The sequence below is a fragment of the Mustela nivalis genome, assembly GCF_964662115.1.
Source record: "Mustela nivalis genome assembly, chromosome: 9".
NCBI classification, from domain to species: domain Eukaryota; kingdom Metazoa; phylum Chordata; class Mammalia; order Carnivora; family Mustelidae; genus Mustela; species Mustela nivalis.
In genome coordinates this window covers 39,892,046-39,915,506 of record NC_139028.1, presented here as the reverse complement: position 1 = coordinate 39,915,506, position 23,461 = coordinate 39,892,046, and the positions used below count along the sequence as shown (strand labels likewise).

Here is a 23,461-nt window from a genome sequence, read left to right as displayed (position 1 = left end):
CTGTTGTATTTTCATTATCATTTGTTTCCATGATTTTTTTCAATTCTTCTTTAATTTCCCAGTTGACCCATTCATTCTTTAGAAGGATGCTGTTTAGTCTCCATGTATTTGGGTTCTTTTCATACTTCCTCTTGTGGTTGAATTCTAGCTTCAGAGCATTGTGGTCTGAAAATATGCAGGGAATGATCCCAATCTTTTGATACTGGTTGAGTCCTGATTTAGGACTGAGGATGTGATCTATTCTGGAGAATGTTCCATGTGCACTAGATAAGAATGTGTATTCTTTTGCTTTGGGATGAAATGTTCTGAATATATCTGTGATGTCCATCTGGTCCAGTGTGTCGTTTAAGGCCTTTATTTCCTTGCTGATCTTTTGCTTGGATGATCTATCCATTTCAGTGAGGGGAGTCTTAAAGTCCCCTACTATTATTGTATTATTGTTGATGTGTTTCTTTGATTTCATTATTAATTGGTTTATATAGTTGGCTGCTCCCACATTGGGAGCATAGATATTTAAAATTGTTAGATCTTCTTGTTGGACAGATCCTTTGAGTATGATATAGTGTCCTTCCTCATCTCTTATTATAGTCTTTGGCTTAAAGTCTAATTGATCTGATATAAGGATTGTCACTCCTGCCTTCTTCTGATGTCCATTAGCATGGTAAGTTCTTTTCCACCCCCTCACTTTAAATCTGGAGGTGTCTTCGGGCTTAAAATGAGTTTCTTGGAGGCAACATATAGATGGGTTTTGTTTTTTTATCCATTCTGATACCCTGTGTCCTTTGATTGGGGCATTTAGCCCATTAACATTCAGGGTAACTATTGAGAGATATGAATTTAGTGCCATTGTATTGCCTGTAAGGTGACTGTTACTGTATACTGTCTCTGTTCCTTACTGATCTACCACTTGTAGGCTCTCTCTTTCCTTAGAGGACCACTTTCAATATTTCCTGTAAAGCTGGTTTGGTATTTGCAAATTCTTTCAGTTTTTGTTTGTCCTGGAAGCTTTTAATCTCTCCTTCTATTTTCAATGATAGCCTAGCTGGATATAGTATTCTTGGCTGCATGTTTTTCTCGTTTAGTGCTCTGAAAATATCATGCCAGCTCTTTCTGGCCTGCCTGGTCTCTGTGGACAAGTCAGCTGCCAATCTAATATTTTTACCATTGTATGTTACAGACCTCTTTTCCAGTGCTGCTTTCAGGATTTTCTCTTTGTCACTAAGACTTGTAAATTTTCCTATAAGGTGACGGGGTGTGGGCCTATTCTTATTGATTTTGAGGGGCGTTCTCTGAACCTCCTGAATTTTGATGCTCGTTCCCTTTGCCATATTGGGGAAATTCTCCCCAATAATTCTCTCCAGTATACCTTCTGCTCCCCTCTCTCTTTCTTCTTCTTCTGGAATCCCAATTATTCTAATGTTGTTTTGTCTTATGGTGTCACTTATCTCTCGAATTCTCCCCTCATGGTCCAGTAGCTGTTTGTCCCTCTTTTGCTCAGCTTCTTTATTCTCTGTCATTTGGTCTTCTCTATCACTAATTCTTTCTTCTGCCTCATTTATCCTAGCAGTGAGAGCCTCCATTTTTTATTGTACCTCATTAATAGCTTTTTTGATTTCAACTTGGTTAGATTTTAGTTTTTTTATTTCTCCAGAAAGGGCTTTTATATCTCCCGAGAGGGTTTCTCTAATATCTTCCATGCCTTTTTCGAGCCTGGCTAGAACCTTAAGAATTGTCATTCTGAACTCTAGATCTCACATATTACCAATGTCTGTATTGATTAGGTCCCTAGCCTTCGGTACTGCCTTTTGTTCTTTTTTTTTTTGTGGTGAATTTTTCCGCCTTTTCATTTTGTCCAGATAAGAGTATATGAAGGAGCAAGTAAAATACTAAAAGTGTGGCAACAACCCCAGGAAAATATGGTTTAACCAAATCAGAAGAGATCCCAAATCGTGAGGGGGGAGAAAGGGGATAAAAAGAGGTTCAAAAAGAAAGAAAGAAAGAAAAAGAAAAAAAGAAAAAAAGAAAAGAATTTAAAAAAGGAAAATAAATAAAGAAAAATATAAAAAGGAAAAAATATATATAGTAGATAAACTATTTAAAAAACGTTAAAAAAGAAAAGGGTAAAAGTTAAAAAAAATTAGCAGATTAAGAGAAAAAAAATGAAAAAGAAAAAATTAAATTAACTGCAAGACTAAAAATATCACAGGGAAAAATAAAAAGAAAAAAGAAATAAAAAATCACAGGGAGAAAGCCATGAGTTCCGTGCTTTGCTTTCTTCTCCTCTGGAATTCTGCTGCTCTCCTTGGTATTGAAACCACACTCCTTTGTAGGTTAACTTGGTCTTGGCTGGATTTCTTGTTGATCTTCTGGGGGAGGGGCCTGTTGTAGTGATTCTCAAGTGTCTTTGCCCCAGGCGGAATTGCACTGTCCTTACCAGGGATGGGCTGAGTAATCCGCTGGGGTTTGCTTTCAGGAGCTTTTGTTCCCTGAGCGCTTTCTGTAGATTTCCGGAGGACGGGAATACAAATAGCGGCCTCCTGGTCTCTGGCCTGGAGGAGCTGAGAGCCCGGGGCCCCGCTTCTCAGTGTGTCCTCAGAGAACAGCGCCCAGTTACTCCCGTCTGCCTGACCTCCGGCCGGGCTTCGAGCTCACGGAGCCTGCGACGGGTTCAAGGTAACCCTGAGCTGTGAGCTTACTGTCGGCTCTGTCTCTGTAGCCGGCTTTCCCGTTCCAATACCCGCAAGCTCTGCGACACTCAGACACCCCCGATCCTTCTGTGACCCTGCGGGACCTGAGGCCACGCTGACCCCACGTGTGCTTTGCCCCGGTTTAGCCTCTGGAGCGATGTCCCTCAGCGGAACAGACTTTTAAAAGTCCTGATTTTGTGCTCCGTTGCTCCGCCGCTTGCCAGGAGCCGGCCCCTCCCCCTGGGGTCTATCTTCCCGTCGCTTTGGATTCACTTCTCCGCCGGTCCTACCTTTCAGAAAGTGGTTCTTTTTCTGTTTCCAGAATTGCTGTTCTTCTCTTTGATCTGCCGATGGATTTTCAGGTGTTTGCAATCTTTAGATAAGCTATCTAGCTGATCTCCGGCTAGCTAAAGTAGTCTCAACCTGCTACTTCTCTGCCATCTTGACTCCTCCTCCAAACCTGATACGTTTTGAATTCCATCGAAGGAATCTTATTTTGTTAAGTTATAAAATAGACCATCATGCCTTTAATCATATAAAGTGGTTTTTTCATAAATTCAGATGATTCCTTTCTGTTAAGTTATTCTGCCTGATCAGAACATTGTTTTAGATATAGTTCCTTAATAAGCTTTGAGAAATGATTCCTCTTGGAAAGAAAAATAATGCACTTAGGGAAAATAACCTAGGATTACTATTGTGCACTAAATTCAACTTTGCCATGGATTTTAGGACTTTGGAGAAGTTTTTGTCTTCTCTGTAACACAGTGGCTTAAATTATATTATTTTAAATTATCTTTCATATTCTAACAGTTTTCCAGTTAGTTCACAATTTTTACTAAAGACATAAGTTGAGAATGATAAATACTCAGTATTCTCATATTTGAAAGAATGGTGCTACACATGCCCATGTGTAATTTACTAAAAGATGTCAATGTATGTTAACTCTGCTGGAATTTAAATTAAAAGAAATTAAGTTCAATAATCAAATTAACATGTCAAATATGGTCCATCCTAAATAATCAATTAGAAATTTAAAGAAAATCAAGAATAGTAAAAATAAATAAATAAATAAATAAGTCCTCAGACTATATAAAGCTGATGGAAGGGAACTGAGCCTTTATTTCCCATCACTAAGGGGAAAGAAAGAGGATACTTTCCTCAAGCCACACAAAGAGAGTCTAGAAGAATCCCTTCTGGTAACTAGACTGTCTGCAGGAAGAAAATACACCTCTCACTTCTATGCTTTCTAAGCTACAGAAATTCAGATGTCCATTACAGAGAAAACAATGGGGCAGAACACATTAGAAAAATCTCAGAAAAACCTTGCATGCTTTCCCTAGGCTTGAGTGTGGCTGACATGGTAGTATAAGAGCATAGAAATTAACTCCTGCTTTTTAAATTCATGAGGTGGATAATAGTTATCCTTGAAGGCCAAATGAGTTTAAAAGGTCACAGAAAATACACTAAGTCACAGCATTTGGGAGAACAAAGTTTCATGAACTTTCTGTGGGACAGAAGTTAATCCTGCAGAACTAGTCATCTTGATGAACTCTAGCCAATACAACTTAACAGAAGGAAATAAGCTGTTGGGGGTGGGGTGGGGAGGTAGACTCCTAGGGACTAGAACTGGGAGGGAGATACCAACATAATCTATCAGTCAGAGAGTACAAACGGGGCAGCATGATGGATTGTAAGGAGCCTCCAAAGAACCACCATGTGCAATACAATACAGAATCAACATTTGGGAGTCTGCTATGCAGATAGCCTTGTCAAATTACAACAGTGCCAGTCAGTTAGGCCAAGTAGGACTTTCTGTCTTTATCTTTTCATCAGCACTAAAGGATTCATCAGTAATAGGAAGGAAAAGAAAACAATACCCATTTTCCTCTAGTATGGTTTCCCTCACCATAAGGTAAACCTAATATAAAGAAAAGAAGGTTGAGAGACTGAAATTTAGGTCAGGGTTGGATATATGAACATTCTACAAATTCATCCCAATAGCCAAAAAAAAAAAAAAAAAAAAAAAAAAAAGAAAAACAACAACAAAACTTTGTTCTATAACTTGAAGTGTACAGAAAGCTGGGAATCTACTGAGAATGTCATCCAGGGCAGAAGGAAAATCAAGCAGGGGAAATTTAAAGGCAGTAATTGGAGAAAAATAAAACTTCTCAATGCCTTTGATAAATTTATTACATATGTTTGGATGTTCTCTCCTTATTAACATATAAACCTTCTGGTAGCATTTCATAGGTATTATTTCTTTAATAAAAATGTACTGAATGCTACTTTAAGTCAGAAAATGTCCTGAATGGTCTGGATAAACCAGAAAAAAATGCAATCCCACACAGTCATCAGAGGTTTTTATATCTGGCCTCAGAGAAGAGGTTGCTGCTTTCTTTGGGGGAAGAACAGACTCAGATTGCTCTGAAGTTTCCAAAGCCTGATTACAGATATTTGGGCTGATAAACAAATATTGAACTACGCAGAGGTAGAAAAAATGCCTAGGAGTCTATTGTACAGAACATACCTTATATTAATTATAGTATCATCAGAGACCTTTGTTGGACTCTCTTCTGCATATTTATTAAGCAATTCGCATCAACAACTTCAAGGGAAAGACTAGTATTAAGTGGGTGGTGAAGTATTGGCTGTGTTTGAATAGGTGGGGAGAAAAGATCATTAAAGCAGAGGGAAATGCACTAGTATATTGCACAGACAGTTCTAGCTCTGTCTGCTTGTGTTTTTTGGCACATTACAAAGATTCTTGCCTAATCCCCCTCCCTTTCCTTTAAGCACTCATATTCCATAACTGTATGCTCTAAATGAATTCTTCATATTTGGGAAAGTAAAGTATATGAGAGTATATGTCTTGTTGATCTACAAATAATTAATCTTAATGTTTGGGGAAAGCTTGGAATCCAGAAAAAAATAGATGTTTTTACTAAGTTAATGAGCAGAAGTTATGACATGTTGTTTCTCCCAAGCATTTAACTGTAACTTATGTCAATAGAGTAGCTTGTTACAGATATTATGATTTTAATTTAATTGAAATGTGAGTGGTAGATATTTCTTTTTCTCTTTTGAGAGAGAAGATTAAAAAATCTATACTCAAAGTGGTAAATAAAATAGAACAAAATAGAATGTTTAACAGCCCATGAGAATATCATATGATAATTACCATAGACATATTCAAAACAAATTTGGGAGGTCCTTCAATTGTTCCTTCTAATTATTTAAAGGTGAAAATGGGAGGGAGAGGATGGCAGAGTAGGAGGACCCTAAGCTCATGGATACAACTAGATAATATATCAGCACAAATGACAATGGAAAATGACCAGAAGAGAGGCAGAGCAACCTCCACAGCTAAAGGTGGAGAAGAGGCCACACTGAAGAAGGTAGGAAAGGTAAAGACACAGTTTGGAATGAAATAGACCATGGCTGTCCATAGTCAGGGAAAGCTGGTGGTGTAGAGAAGGTAAGAAACTCCAGCCTTCTCCACAGAGGAGCCTGCACTCCAGGAAACCTGCACAGAGAAGACAAATCTCCATAACATTTGGCTTTAAAAGTGAGAAGGACAAAATTTCATGGATTCTTGTAGCAAACAGGACCTAAAGCCTAGAATTTTAAAAATCAGTGGGCTCAAATCTGGGAGAGCAAGGAGGGCATTAGGAAAGTGAATTCCTGCCCTTAGATAGCACAGCAAGCAGCCTATACAGATACTGCATAGAACCAGCAGTATGAAAAATGCATGGGACTTGTGGGAGTGTTATTCACTCATGTTAGAGCTTGTCTCAGGAAGGCATGGATCAAAGGAAGATCCCTCCAGGAACAAAGGAGGAGGTAGGCACTATTTCTCTACTTTACCCCTCACAGCAAAATAAATAAATAAATAAATAAATAAATAAATAAATAAATAAAAATTTTAAAAAAGTGTTACCTGTGAGGAACTAGCATTGTTTGATACTCCCTACCTAACTGGCTTATGCCAAGATCCCCTCCACCTTGCATTTTGCAGATCTGTCATTCCCAGTCATACTTGCCTCAGTTTCCTTTCTGCAGGGTATTTTCACAGGAGATCTGCACACACATACTCCCCAGCCCCCCGCAATGAATCTCCTGGCCCACACATATTGCAAGGTTTCTGTTTCTGGTCTGGCAACAGCACCAGTGTCCTTTCACAGATAGACAAGGCTGCACCTTTTTAAAATATGCCCCACCCTTAATGGGGCCTAAACACTGCCCACACAGGCAAAAAGAACCTCTATAGAGGGCGCCTGGGTGGCTCAGTGGGTTAAGCCGCTGCCTTCAGCTCAGGTCATGATAGCAGGATGCTGGGATTGAGTCCCGCAGCGGGCTCTGTGCTCAGCAGGGAGCCTGCTTCCTCCTCTCTCTCTCTCACTCTCTCTGCCTTCCTCTCTGCCTACTTGTGATCTCTCTCTGTCAAATAAATAAATAAAATCTTAAAAAAAAAAGAACCTCTATAGACAACTGAACAAAAGGATAAGCATCCCCGACACAAAAGCAAAGTGCGCACACATACACATAGGAGATATTCCTAAAAGCACCAGGACTTAGGGAACAAGAAATACTCCACCACATGACACCGCAGGACCTCTTCTTCATAAAGTCATTACTTTTAAGAGCAAGTGACACAGCTGACTTTCCCAATACATAGATGCAGAAAGTTAGAATGAGGAGAGAGAAAAATATGTCCCAAATGAAAGAATAGGTTAAAAACATAGGAAAAGACCCAAGCAAAATGGAGATAAATAATACTCCCAATATATAATTTAAAATAATAATCATAAATATACTCATGAGCCTTGAGGGGAAAAAACAAAGTAGAGGACATCAGTGAGACCCTTAAAATGAGTTAAAAATAACCAATCAGAGAAGGAGAAGACAATAAATGAAATAAAAAAAATTATTTCTAGATGGAATAAATAACAGGCTAGAGGAAGCAGAGGGATTAATTAATGACCTGGAAGACAAAGTAATGGAAATTAAAGCTGAGCAAACGAGGAGACAAAAATATTCAAAACAAGAATAGACTTAAGGAACTAAGTGACTCCATCAAATGTAAAGCAACATTTGTGTAATAGGGATGCCATAAAAAGGAGAGAAAAAAAGAGACAGAAAATTTATTTGAAGAAATAATAGCTGAAAACTTCATTAATCTGGTGAATGAAACAGATATTCAGATACAGAAGACAGAGAAATCCACCCTCATCACCCCCCCCAAAAAAATCAACCCAAGGATGTCCACACTAAGACACATACTAATTAAAATAACAACAACACAAAAAGTAGTGATGAAGAACAAACAAACAAATAAATAATAAAAGCAGCAAGAATGAAGAACAAAATTATATAATGGACAACCCATAAGTCTATAAGCAGACTTTTCATCAAACTTCAAGCCATTCCCTTCTGGCATATTATGCCACAACATATTCAAAGTCCTGAAAGTAAGAAAATGTGCAGTTAAGAATATCCTATCCAGAATAAAAGGAGAGATACTATCCCAGACAAAACTAAGAGTTCATTACCAAAAAAACAACCTTACAAGAAATATTATAGACACTCTTTGAGAAAAGGAAAGTCCATAAATGAGAGAATGAAAACTAAGTATATTTGTAAAAATAAATGAAAGCATTCATCAAATAAAATAATGTAGTTAATGACATCATATACTTAAAACCTAGGTGGAGAGGAGTAGAGAATAGATTGAGATTTAAATGACTATCAATTCAATATAGACTGCCATATGCAGATGTTATATACAATCTGAATGGTAACCAGAAATCAAAAACCAGTAATAAAAATGCAGAGAATAAGGATAAAAGTATAGACCAAGTATATAGTCCAAGTATACCAAGTCCAATTATATCACTAAAGAAAACCAGCAAACCATGAGAGAGCAGGAAAAGATCAGAGAAAAACTAAAAACACAAACACAAAACAAGTAATAAAACACAATAAGTAAATATTTAAATAATTACTTTGAATTTAAATGGACTAAACCATCTAATAACATAGGGTGACAGATTGAATTAAAAACAAAATAGGGTGCGTGGTCTCGGTGGGTTAAACCTCTGCCTTTGGCTCAGGTCATGATCTCAGGGTCCTGGGATTGAGCCCCACACTAGGCTCTATGCTCAGCAGGGAATCTGCTCCCCCCTACTTCTGCCTGCCTCTCTGCCTATTTGTGTTCTCTGTCTAATAAATAAATAAAATCTTCAAAAAAAACTTAAAAATTAAAAACAAAACAAAACAAAAACAAGATCCATCTACATGCTGCCTAGGAGAGACTCATTTTAGATCTATAGATGTGCAGATGGAAAGTGAGGGGATAGAGAAACATTTATCATGAAAATGGATGTCAAAAGAAGTACAGGGTAACAATACTTATATTGGATAAACTAGACTTAAAAAAAAGACTATAACATATAAAGACACCATATAGTAATAAAAGGGACTATCCAACAAGAAGATGTAACAGTTGTAAGATTTATGCACACAATATGGGAACAGCCAAATACATAGAACAGTTAATAAAAAACATAAATGAACTAATCAATAGTAATACAATAACAGTAGGGAATTTTTTACAACCACACTTACATCAATGGACAGATTATACAAAAAGAATATCAACATGGAAATAATGGCTTTGAATGACACACTGGATCACATGGATTTAGCAGGTATATTCAGAACATTCCATCCTAAAAAGTAGAATACACATTTGTTTCAAGTGCACATGGAACATTCTCAGAATAGATCACATATTAGCTCACAAAATAAACCTCTACAAATTTAAGAAAATTGAACTCATACAGTGCATATTTTCTGACCACAACTGTATGAAACTAGATGTCAACCACAAGAAAAAAATATGGAAATAAGTACAAATACATGGAAGTTAAAAGCATACTACTAAACAATGAATGGATCAACCAAGAAATCAAAGAAGAAATCAAAAAGTACATGGAAACAAATGAAAATGAAAGCACAACAGTCCAAGAATTTTTTTTTTTTTATTTTTATTTTTTATAAACATATATTTTTATCCCCAGGGGTACAGGTCTGTGAATCACCAGGTTTACACACTTCACAGCACTCACCAAAGCACATACCCTCCCCAATGTCCATAATCCCACCCCCTTCTCCCAAACCCCCTCCCCCCAGCAACCCTCAGTTTGTTTTGTGAGATTAAGAGTCACTTATGGTTTGTCTCCCTCCCAATCCCAGAATGTGATTTTTTTTTTTTTGTACCATGGGGATAAAAATATATGTTTATAAAAAATAAAAAATTATATTTAAAGCAAAAAAAAAAAGTCCAAGAATTTTTAAATGCAGCAAAAGTAGTGCTAAAAGGGAAGTATATAGCAATACAAGCCTACCTCAAGAAGCAAGAAAAATCTCAAAGAAAAAACCTAACTTTATACCTAAAGGAGCTAGAAAGAGAACAAACAAATCCCAAAAAGAGCAGAAAGAAGGAAATACTGAAGATTAGAGCATAAATAAACCAAATAGAAAGTGAAAAAAACGGTAGAACAGATCAATTTAACTGGAAGCTGGCAATTTGTAAAGACCAACAAAACTGATAAACCTCTAGCCAGATTCAACAAAAGAGAGGGAAAGGGAGAGAAAGAGAGAGAGAGAGAGATAGAGAGTACTCAAACAAAATCACATATGAGAGAGGGGAAATAACAACTGATCCTACAGAAATACAAACAATTGTAAGACAATATTATGAAAATTTTAATGCCAACCAACTGGACAACCTAGAAGAAATGGGTAAATTCCTAGAAACATATAACCTACAAAAACTAAAGCAGGAAGGAACAGAAAATTTGAATAGACTGAATACTACCAATGAAATTGAATCAGTAATAAAAACAAAACAAAGCAAACAAACAAACAAACAACAACAATAAACTCTCAACAAACAGAAGTCCTGGATCAGTTGACTTCACAAATGAATTCTAAGAAACATTTGGGGACACTGGATGGCTCAGTTGATTAAGCATCTGACTCTTGATTTGGGTTCAGGTCATGATCTCAGGGTTGCAATTAAGAAAACCATTCACCACAATCAAGTGGGATTTATTTCTACGTTTTAAGGGTGGTTCAATATTCACAAATCGATCAATATGATATATTACATCAATAAAAGAAACAATAAAAAACACATGATCATTTCAATAGATACATAAAAAGCATTTGACAAAATACAACATTCATTCATGATAAAAACACTCAACAAAATAGGTTAAGATAGAACATACCTCAATATAATAAAGGCCGTATATGAAAAACTCAGAGCAAACATTATACTCAATAGGGAAAAACTGAGAGCTTTACCCCTAAGGTCAGGCATAAGACACAGATGGCCACTTTCACCAGTTTTATTCAACATAGTATTAGAACTCCTAGCCACAGCAATCAGACAACAATAAAATAAATAAAAAGCATCTAAATTGGGAATGAAGAAGAAAAGTTGGACTATTTGCAGATGATATGATACTATAAATAGAAAACCCTAAAGACTCCACAAAAACAAAAAACAAAAAACAAACAAACAAAAAAAACTACTAGAACTGGTAAATGAATTCATTAAAGTCATAGGATACAAAACCAATGTAAAGAAATATGTTCTATTTTTTATACACTAAAAATGAAGGATCAGAAAGAGAAATTAAGAAAACTATCTCATTCACAATTAACAAAAATAAAAAAGTCCCTAGGAATAAACTTATCCAAAGAGGATAAAGACCTGAACACACAGTTGTCAAAATGGTTGAAAGAAAAAACACAAGAACCAACAAGTAATCCCAAGGATTTGGAGAAATAGGACCCCTCATGCACTGTTGGTGGGAATGCAAAGTAGTGTACCCACTGAGAAAAACAGTACAGAGCTTCCTCAAAAAGTAAAAAAATAATATTATCTACCACCCTACCATCTACTAATCACACTACTGTGTATTTACTCAAAAATTATCAAATCACTAAATTCAGAGATACATGTACCACTATGTTTATTGCAGCATTATTTACAATAGCCAAATTATGGAAGCAGTCCAAGGATCCATTGATAAAAGAATAGATACAGAAGATGTGGCATAAATATTTGTATATTTATATTTCATATATATCATTATATCAATATATATATATCATTATTCACTCATAAAAAGAATGAAATCTTATCATTTGCAGCAATATGGATAGAGCTAGAGAGTATAACGCTAAGCAAAATAAGTCAGTCAAGAAAGACAAATACCATATGATTTCATATGTGGAATTTAAGAAACAAAACAAGCAAAGGGAAAAAAGAGAGAGACAAACTAAGAATCAGACTCTTAACTATAGAAAACACATTGTTGGTTACCAGAGATGGGTGGGTGAGAGATGGTTGAAATAGATGATAGAAATTAAAGAACACTATTACCGTGATAAGCATGGAATAATGTGCAAAGTTGTTGAATCATTATATTGTACACCTGAAACTAATATAAAACTGTATGTTACTATGTTAGAATAAAAATGCTTAATTAAGGTTCTCCTGGGTGGCTCAGTGGGTTAAAGCCTCTGCCTTCAGCTCAAGTCATGATCTCAGGACCCTGGGATGGAGCCCTGCATGGGGCTCTCTGCTCAGCAGGGAGCCTGCTTCATCCTCTCTCTCTCTCTGCCTGCCTCTCTGCCTACTTGTGAACTCTGTCTGTCAAATAAATAAATAAAAACTTAAAAAAATAATAAAATAAAATTCTTAATTAAGAAAATAGAATATTTAAGGATAATTCTGCATTCTTGAAAACTTTTATAGTGGTAATTTCCAAAGTTTTCCATTTATTTATTTTTGGCTATGAGTAATAACCATAATCACAAAATTAATCTTGTGAAATAGATCAGAGAATTATTTATCAGTGTTAAAGGCATCAGTAGTAAAGATAATAAAGATATGATTAGTATGATTAATAGTAAAGATATGATTTCTACACTGAGTTTCTCAAACAAATTTTTTTTTTAATTTGCAACTACTGAATTTAAAATTAAATGTTTAAATTATTCAGCTTTGTTCACTATTTGGGGAGAAATATATGGTATGTTATCAGATCATACATTTTCAGTCCAAAAATTCTCTTAATATTCTCCTACCTGAAAAAGAATTTTACCACTTTCTTTCCAGCTTGCCATGTTTTGATCACTTTGGCCTCAATTAATATTTTATTCTGGTACAGGACTTCTCAAAATATGGGCTGCAAGCTTCAGATCTTATAAATCTTCAGGAGTCCATAGAGTCCATACTATTTTCATGTTGTAGGCCTTTTTTACTACCTTGATATTTTTGTTAATGGAGCAAAAACAGTGGTGGCGAATCTGCCACAGCCATGATTCAATCAAAGCAGTGGCACAAAACAGTATTAAATAAAATTTAAAATGTAATCTCAATAATGTTTTGACAAAACCATAAAAATTATTAATTTTAAGACCACTGACTAATATCTTTCAACAATTTGTGTGACAAAATAGAGTGTTCGTAAGGTTCCTCTGCTGCATTCAGACATACAATGCTTCCAGCGAAAAGAATCACACTTTTGTCTACAATTGTGCAGTTGTTTGAAATGTGTAACAAACTGGCCACCCACTTTTTCACCGAGCACTGCTTTAACTTGAAGGAATGAAAGACAAACTGTTCTTCGAAGTTGTATACTCAACAGATATTTTCTTACAAATGAACTAAGTAGGTCTGCCTCTTCCAGGTAAATGTCTGATGGTATTTATTTGCAAAAGTGAAATTTATTGTGGGTATATTATAGTTGTTTAAAATAATATATTGTACACATTTCCTTTTTTTAATTTGAAATTTTGGTTTCTAATATAATAAAAATGTAGATGGTATAATTCACCTAAAGAAACATTCTTTGAGAAACTCAATTTTTTTTTTCAAATTGTGCATCGTAAGAGCAGAAGTTTTAAAAATAGCTACTCTGCTACAAAGCTGACTGCATGGTAGACACTCAGATATATCTGTTCTTTGAAGTCAGAGGAGGAAAGGCTGAAGAAATAATCATTTGTGAGGTCATGAAGATCATATCTGAAGAAACTTGTGATCCATAACAAAGAATTTAGACTTATTCTATGTGAGTCATTATGTATTTTTAAAGCGTATTTATTTATTTATTTGTCAGAGGGAGGGAAATCTGCTTAACAAGGCATACAATTGTAGGAGAAAAATCAAGATTAAGAATCATAGTCAAATTCAAGACAACATAAAGTCCTAGATATATAAGTCTTTCTAGGAATACTGTATATCTTCATCACCTAGGCAAGAATCATCAACAAGAGTCTAGTAGTTTGCAAATTAACTTGTTCAGGCAAGTGAAGTTCAATCAGAGGTTAAGTTAATGGTTTATTAAGGTCATTCCACATATGAGAACTAGGTAGTATCAAAAACAAGAAGATTACATTGGATGTTGAGAAACAGTGTCTCAGAACTGGAGAACTTTCATAGTATGGATAACTCTCCTGAAGCTTTTCCTTTAACACTAGTGTGAAACAACTATAGAGGGCACCTACACTCTCTATACCACACAGAATTTCCTTGTAGGCCAGATCTAAGAAACACGTTTGCTAACATTATAAGGAGAATGAACACTTTTGGAAGAAAATATACTTTCTGAAAATTAAATTAGAATAATGTAGAAGGGAAATTGGTTGAAAGAAATGTCTCCCAGGAAAGAGACAGATTGAATGAGGTTTGGGGAATTAGTCTCCTCTAAACAATAGCCAAATTCAGGTATAGGATACCTGAAAGTAAGACAATAATTAGATGCCATTAGACAAAAATGAGGAGACAATCGCTCTGTAGTCAGTTTGGATACTCGTATCAGTAGTTTTATTAGGTGATATGCTTCATCTCTTTTGAAGTATCACTAAGAGAATATGAAATTTTTGTATGGGAGAGGATGTATATTCTCAAGTTGAAGGTCATTTGCAGGTAAAATAAAGATTTTGCTAAAGGAAAACTGTAGGTGGAACAAAAAAAAATTAAGGCTCCATTTAAAAAATGGTAGCTGTACTCCCTCTTAACAAAATGGACAAAGGTGAGACAGACACAGGAAGAGTTGAATGATTCTGCTTAGTAAACTAGGAGACTTTTTTCTTTCTTCCTGTAGCCAGCTTAGAGAAGGAAGAAGAAAGGAGGAACAGAGTGAGAGAATAAGAACCTAAGGAAAGTACTCAGTCAGTAAGAAAGTCCCAAGACTTCTATCATTTGTCCACTATCAGTCCAGAGTCTATGGCTTAGGTGTGAGGAGATAGGTTAAATAAATGATGGGGATTAAGAAGTATACTTGTGATAAACACAGGGGGATTTATGGAAGTGCTGAATTACTATAGTGTACACCCGAAACTAACATTACACTGTATGTTAACTAACTGGAATTAAAATAAAAACTTGAAAAAAAAAGTGTATATATCATATCAAATCAATTTATGTAAATGATATTTTGTTGAAGTCAAGGCAAAAGTACCATTTTCCATGTTTCTGTTATTTTAGGAGGAAGAAAAGAAAAAGAAAATATTCATGGGTAAAATTAAGAATTTGGGGGAACTAGAAGTTTAGGGTAGGATATAGTAAGGGAACTTAATTAAACCCCCAATGAGCTTTCAGAAATATTGTAGACAGCAAGTGGTGGAGGTAGAATATGAACTTTCCACTTTTTGTAGGGTGGATCTTTAAGTCATTTTATTTAACATATTAAAAAGAAAAAGTTTTGAAAGCTAGAGAAACCCAGCAGTTGACATCTAGGCTAGTGACTGACGTCTGTTTAGCTTCAAAAATTAAGGAATCTAACATGGTAAAAATGACATCAATATGATACAATGAAAGAGGTCTCAACACAGACCAATGCTGTGGCAATTTTCTTGATTGTGTTGAGAGCTAAGTAACCGGAACAAGTTTCTGTAATGTGATTAGACTTTCTTAGAATGAATAATTGCCATAGTTGCTGTTATGGAAAAGTAATTAATTATATGAAGTAATTATTGTTTTCCCTCAAGTATACTCGTTTGACTTTTTTTTTTCCTAGAAAGTAAAAAAGCAATGTTGTTTTTATCTTGATAGGTAGTTCCATTGTTTGGGTCCAGAATTGCAGGGTAGAAAAAGGCATTGACAGAATGTGAAACTTGTTGGTTAACTAAAGCAGTGGTAAAGTAAAATGTTAACATAAACAGTCTTAATTTAAGGGAATGACTTTAAAGGGGTAGTTTTTAAATGAATCTCCTTTTTGGTAGAAGGAATTGCTTTATATACACTATCTGCCTAAGGAACAGGATGGAATGAACCAAACAAACCATCCTACCACCTGTGATTTTGCAATTTCAGAGGAAATCACCATGAATAAGATACACAAATGTGATAATCTGGAAGTGTGTTAAATGTGCATATGTAAGTCTTTTGATTAATTTCAACTTAGAATTTAATAAATTCCACCCTGATCATTCAGTATTCATATATTCAATGTTCTAAACACTAAAACCAGAAAAAAAAAGAATATTTCCTCAGTAGAAAGATCTGAAATAAAACACATGTATATTTAGAATATTTTAAAAAGTTATATTGCCTTGCAGAAATCTTGTAATATAAAGTAAATCAGAGGTGATTGGGGGAATGTGTTGTCTATACTGAATTTCTCACATGTTAATGGGAATCACAAATTCTTCTTTTCAGAAATATTTGGAAAGCACATCTATATTAATAAATCATTGTATTTTTAAAATATTTAAAGAAATTGTATTTGTGTAGAAAGAAATAATTCAAACATGCATAACTTCTATGTTGATATCAACTTAAATATTAATCACTATTACTTATCAGTCAAGTATATATGAAACCATACCATGTCTCCTGAATTGGGTTAGAAACAATGAGACATCGTTTACAGAAATATAAAACAAGCTTACTGTGCTCATAATATTCTTAAAATATTCTGCAGAGGGAGGAACATTAATGAGCAGGAAATCAAGGTGATTAATACAAGAGGAATCATATACTAGAGAATTCACACACTATATAAATGGTCAAGAAAGAGAGTTTTATAGAAAAATTGATTAGGGAGTGAATCATTGTGACACTCCTTGAAAGATATATTTGAAGTGTGGAGGAGGAAGGATCATTGATATGAAGGAAAATATGAACAGAAACATACAGGTCTATAAACTGTGGAAAGAACCAGGATGCCCTTCAACAGACGAATGGATAAGGAAGTTGTGGTTCATATACATTATGGAGTATTATGCCTCCATCAGAAAGGATGAATACCTAACTTCTGTAGCAACATGGGCGGGACTGGAAGAGATTGTGCTGAGTTAAATAAGCCAAGCAGAGAGAGTCAATTATCATATGGTTTCACTTATTTGTGGAGCATAACAAATAGCATGGACGACAAGGGGAGATGGAGAGGAGAAGGTTGTTGAGGGAAATTGGAGGGGGAGGTGAACCATGAGAGACTATGGACTCTGAAAAACAATCTGAGGGGTTTGAAGGGGCGGGGGTGGTGGGAGGTTGGGGTACCAGGTGGTGGGTATTATAGAGGGCACGGATTGCATGGAGCACTGGGTGTGGTGCAAAAATAATAAATACTGTTATGCTGAAAATAAAAAATAAATTAAAAAAAAAGGAAACATACAGGTCTATACTTAAGTGGAAGGGAATACAGTAGAGAAGTTGGGGGGGTACAAAAGAGAAAAACAATGGTCATGTAAGTCAATAAAAGTATAAAAAGAAGTTACATGAAGACAATTTCAAAAGCTTTCATTAGTAACAGCAAAAAAAAAAAAAAAGAAATGGAAAGAAAAAAAGAGAAAGAAAAAAGACTGCTGGATATACAGACATGAGAAAAATATGAATGACCTCAGAGATTAATAAAAGAAGAAGAGATTTACAATGAGGAACCCTGGGTTTAAACCATGGCTTTGCTGCTCACCAGCTGCATTACTTTGTAAAAGACACTAAACAACCTTGAATTTTTTCAACTTCAAAATAAAAATGATAATAATTTATTCATAAAGTGATGAGGTTAGGTTGGACAGCATTTCTCAGAGTATGTAACATAGTGCTTGATATAATTGAAATGTGTCAAAATGATATTGGATGAAATCTGGAAAGCAATTTTCAGACCTAAGTACAGATTGTATTTTGTAGACATATATTAGTGAACAAAATAGAGTAATATTAAAATATTTTTTGCATTTATTTGATGATTTGATTTATTTGTTCCCCAAACTAGAAAATACAGACATGTGTGAAATCAGCAAAGGGACTTTTGGAGAAAGTGAAAAACTTTAAAGCAAGAACAAGGGAAAAAGAGACAGATGGAGAAAAATTAAAACTAAAAAGGAAAAGTTATTCAAAAGCTGGAAAGAAACAAGAGTGAGGGCATGTGTGTATTAAGGGATATAATTTCCTTTGAAATGGAAAAAGGAAACATAAGTATATAGGATAAAATACAGATAATTAGAAGCTCAGGTTTTTTTTATTTTATTCAAATGCGTTCAATCTTACTGTTTGAGTTACTTTTTCAGAATCTAGATAATGGAGATGAAATTGGAGTATACAAAATTGCCACTGACAGGTTTGCATGCCCTGTCAATAGGTGGCTGACAAAACCACTGAGCAATGGCAAACACACTATTTAGATATATGTCAAATTGTTGCATATATTGATATATATATCAGTCAAGCTTTGGGTGCTTGATTCCTTTTCTGTAATCTAAATATGCAATATTGATATGTAATTGTCAACTGTCAGCTCATCTACCAGGTTTCCCTTGACCATCTTATCTAAAACAATATGGCCTGCCTCATCACTCTTCTTTTTTTTTTCCTCTTTTTTTCTTTCTTTCTTTTTTTTTTTTTTCCACCACCCATGGCTCCCAAAGCATTATTTCATTTTTTTTTAATGTTTCCATTGCATCTATTTCTTTTTTTTTTCTAACTGAGTTATTTACTTGTTTCAAATACTGTCTCCCCCACAACCCCCGCTAACTTTTAAAATCTATAGAACTTAGATTTTTGTCTATATTGTTCACTGTTATATATGCAACAGTGAGAAAATTGCTTGGGATGGAAGGTCACTTAAGTATAATGTTGAATGAGTGAATGCCTATCTGTTTTGTTATTTTACTCAGAAATATTTATTGTGAAAATTTTATGTCAGATGCCACTCAGATATTTAGAGGATATGATAGTAAGCAAAGAAGACTAGATCTCCATATTCTTCATATTTTTTTCTAGTGCTAGAAGTAAAAAAAAAAAAAAAAAGAAGAAGAAGAAGAAGTACATAAAGAAAAAATAAACATATTTCAAAGAGTAGTAAGATAGTGGTGGTGGGATAGTGGTAGGATAGTGATAGTAAGATACTGCTTAAATTGGAGAGATGACATTTAAATGAAACCTAAAAGATATAATACAGCTGCTATATAAACAGTCAGGGCCAGAACACTCCAGAGGGAATTGCAAATGCAAAGGCTGAAACAAGAAAGAATTTGGAGAAAGAAACAAATAGAAGGCAGACCTGAAAGGAGTATAATGAGACAAAAGAAGAGTGGTTTGAGATGACTGTAGAAGGCGGCAAGTGTCAGTCATCTTATTATTAATCTATTCTGTAAAATAACATAGTACTAATTTTATAAGATTCCATAAAACCAAGAATTCTAGTATATGGTATATATTATGTATGGTATACATTAAGGAAAGGTGTCAAAATTCATTTATCAAAATATCTATAAAAAATAAATATTTACTGATGTGCCTGGGTGGCTCAGTCAGTTAAGTGTCTGACTTGATTTTGGCTCATGTCATGATCTTAGGGTGGTGAGATCAAGCCCCAAGCCAGCATGGAACCTGTTTAAGATTCTTTCTGCTTCTGTCCCTGTCCCACCCTCAAAAAATAACAAATTAAAAAAAATATTCACTATATTTCCAATAAAAATATCACAAACATAAAACATCAAGTAAAACAGAACTAATAAAATTACAAAGAATACCTTAGCATTCTAGTGTAAATTATGAGCTTCTAATGTCCATGCTTTCTTTGATTTCAATCCACTATGCTTAGGGATCACACTGAGATATTGACTCAGATGTAACTTCTCCAGTTTGTCTCAGGTCTTCCTGCCCTGACTAGGGCTCCCAAGAGGAGATTAGTAGCTACCAAATTTGATTTAAATTCTGGTTAATCCTAGCAGGAGGGGAGCTCCACTTATGATCTACCTCTTACCCCTTCCCCTGAAATGTTATTTAGAAATATTCTTTCCACATTACTCAGCAAACCTTTTCATTTGGCCTGGGGTAGGGGGAAGAGAGACAAGAGGATGGATGATAAGTGTAGTTGGAGTTAAGAGTCAATGAGACATAAAAAGCTTGAGATGAAGATGTCAAGGATGGAGTTAAAAAAGTCAAGAAGAGGGAAGGTAAGAAAAGCATAGAAAGCTTAAAAACTTGCTGGTAAATATCTAAAATAAACTATCACACAAACAGAAATACCCATTTCAACACTTAAGAACTACTTAAGTGGTGTTTCTGTGACTCAGTTCATTAAGGGTTTGACTCTTGGACTCAGCTCAAGTCATGATCTCAGGATCCTGGGATAAAGACTCGCCTAAGGTCCATGGTCAGCAGAGAGTCTGCTTGAGATGCTCTCCTTCTTCCTCTGCCCCTTCACTGCTCTCTCTCTCAGTCACTCTCTTTCTCTCTAAAATAAAAATAAAATAAAATAAAATAAAATAAAAGTCTTTAAAAAATACTTAATATAATGGAGTAATGAAAGATCAAAGTAAAGTAAGATCAAGGACTTTTCTTGTAAAAGGAATGAGAAGAGAATAGTACAATAACATGGGTTTGCAGATATGGTGATGGAAGATATAATTCCTTCTAATTAATTACTAGTAGAGATAGCCAATAAAGTAGAAACTCAGTGTAAAGAAAGAGTACATGGGCAAAATATGGAGATTGAAAAATTATTCATGGTAGTCACTTTGGAGGGGGAGAAGAACATACCATATAAATATGTTTGAGAATAAACTCGTTTATTTAAGTTCTGAAATTTAAAGGGAAATCAACTAGTCCAGTTGTTTAGCTTTCTCTGGCATTTCCCAACTGGTAAACAGGCAGATGTAACAAAAGCAGTTCTTGGAATTAGCAGGGGCTTGAAATTGACAGGTGCAATGGAAAGGAAGTGAGGAGTACACGGGAATGGAGGTTCCCAGGACCATGGGGTTTATGCTTGAAAAGAGGAAAGTGAGGGAGAATGAGAGCATGCATAGAAGAAAGTCAGCAGATTTGATCACATAGAGGCTAAAAATTCTGGGGCCAAGGGTTCCAGAGAAAATTTGTTGGAAGGATAAGAGGCAGCTGTTAAAAAGATGTTGTTTGAAATCTATCTTTTGGTAGGAATAAACTTAGTAATCATAACTTCTAAGATGTGACTGTGAAAACATATTGCTGATTTAAATGAAAGAATACATAACACCTATGTATCTTTTCGGGTAGTTTCCCTGGTTACAGCTATTCTGATTAGGCTTTGCCCTTATACCTAACTCTTCCCCGATTTCTGTAGTTTTCCTTTATCTTCAGCTAGAGTATTCTTCTGACTTTCTACCAAATATGCCATTCACACTCCCACTTCCACCACTTGGAACATTGCAGTACTTCTCCCTAACATGCACTTCTCCTATTTGGTTGTACCTGTTCAATCCTTATTCATTCTTCAAGAGTATTGACTATCATTTAGGTGAAGCTTCTAAATTATCCAACCCAGAGTAATAATTTCCCCATTACAAGCCCTCTGAATATGTAACACACACAATTCACTTAACATAAATCAGATACTCACTTTCAAAATACCTTGTGTTACCCTGATATAGCATTGTATTCTTAGTATTCCACCAAAACAACCACAAAATATCCCAATAACTTAACCATATAAAGTTTATTTTTCATTACCAATGCAGCAATGTTGATGGTAGTTTATAAAAGGGCCTATTTTGCCTAGTGGCTAGTGGCTTTTCAGGCTCTTAGGGTCTGGGGAATCCTCTGGAGAATCTTGGCCATCTGGCCTGGCCAGCTAAAACACAAAATGAGAAAGCAAGGAGGACTGTGTACAAGCCTGATTGTGTAGGACATTTAAGTTACTATAAGGACTTCAGTTTTTACTCTGAAACATGGACTCATGCAGGATTCTGACAAAGAAGGAACACAATTCAACTTGTGTTTTAAAAGGAGGGGATGATAATTTCTGGGCATATCTTAAATTTATAGTTAACACTGCCCAATGGTTTGCATGTGCAGTGTGAGAGACAAAAAAAGGAATTAAGAAAGATAAGAATGGTAATACCTAGAATCTGACAGATAAGCATTCAATAAGCTTAAAAATGAATCAGTAGGGGAGCCTGGGTGGCTCAGTGGGTTAAAGCCTCTGCATTTGGCTCAGGTCATGATCCCAGAGTCCTGGGATGGAACCCAGCATCAGGCTCCCTGCTGAGCAGAGAGCCTGCTTCCTCCTCTTTCTCTGCCTACTTGTGATCTCTCTCTGTCAAATAAATAAATAAAATCTTTAAAAAAATGAATGAGTAAATAGGTATATGTGGGTGTTTTGTTTTGTTTTGTTTTGTTTTCCTACCAAGTTTGGCTTTTACAACTAATTTAGATATCTCTCTGACTTCCGGCATTGATTTTCTTGTATCATTGGAGAGTGCTTTCTTCTCCATGGTAACCCTGAAACCCAAACCATAGTTTAGGTTTTTATGGATTAAGAGCGTAAATATTTTTGATCTTCTCTTGTAATATCCCCTTGATTATTAGAATGCCCAAGGGATACGTAATAAAAAGACAACTTTTTGTTACAGGCCAACAAGGCACATAAGTCATAAAAATTTAATGTAAACCCTTGTTACCAGTATGAAAGTTACTGTGAGTTCTTTATGATACACTGATTCTGTCACATACTAGAGACCTCCATCAGTGCGATTTCAACTTGTAACTGCCTTTATTGAAAGTACATATAATCATATGGCCACAAAAGCATGACATAATAAAATTTTATTTCTTTTATCTGCACTGTCTTTATCATAGAAAACAGTTGTATATCTGTGGTTTCAGAAACTAATTCTTTATGAAGCAGAAGGAAAAACAGATTTATTTAGATATGGTCAAAACAAAATTAATGTTTAACATATATTTTTTAAAGATTTTATTTATTTATCAGAGAGAGAGGGGGGGAGAGAGCGAGCACAGGCAGACAGAATGGCAGGCAGAGGCAGAGGGAGAAGCAGGCTCCCTGCTGAGCAAGGAGTCCGATGTGGGACTCGATTCCAGGACGCTGGGATCATGACCTGAGCCAAAGGCAGCTGCTTAACCAACTGAGCCACCCAGGTGTCCCAATGTTTAACATATTTTTATGTTGCATCATTCTTCCTTTAAAGAAAACCCTTCCATCTAAAAATTGTACAGATAATGTTTTCAACCTCATGTGTTCTCCCTTATCTATGTTTACAGAGGATCTGGACCAGAATATGCCATTTCTGCCAGTTCCCCATGATTTGGATTATGTTCATAACTATTTTTGAGTGTTTTCCAGAATATTTTTTCTATCCCAGCACCAGGCTAAGATGAGGACAATCACTGGAGTGTGCTAGTTAATTTAATATATCTTATTGTCAGGTGTTCACGGGGTGAAGTGTATCCTTTTTTTTATATATAAAGA

The 23,461-nt window shown here is 35.3% G+C and overlaps 1 protein-coding gene across 1 annotated transcript in view; it reads left to right on the top strand.

Annotated features, from left to right (window-relative positions):
• The window catches only part of CNTN5 (contactin 5), a 782,527-nt gene that overhangs the window by 14,713 nt on the left and 744,353 nt on the right, over positions 1-23,461 (top strand). The gene's annotated exons all lie outside the window — the stretch shown is intronic.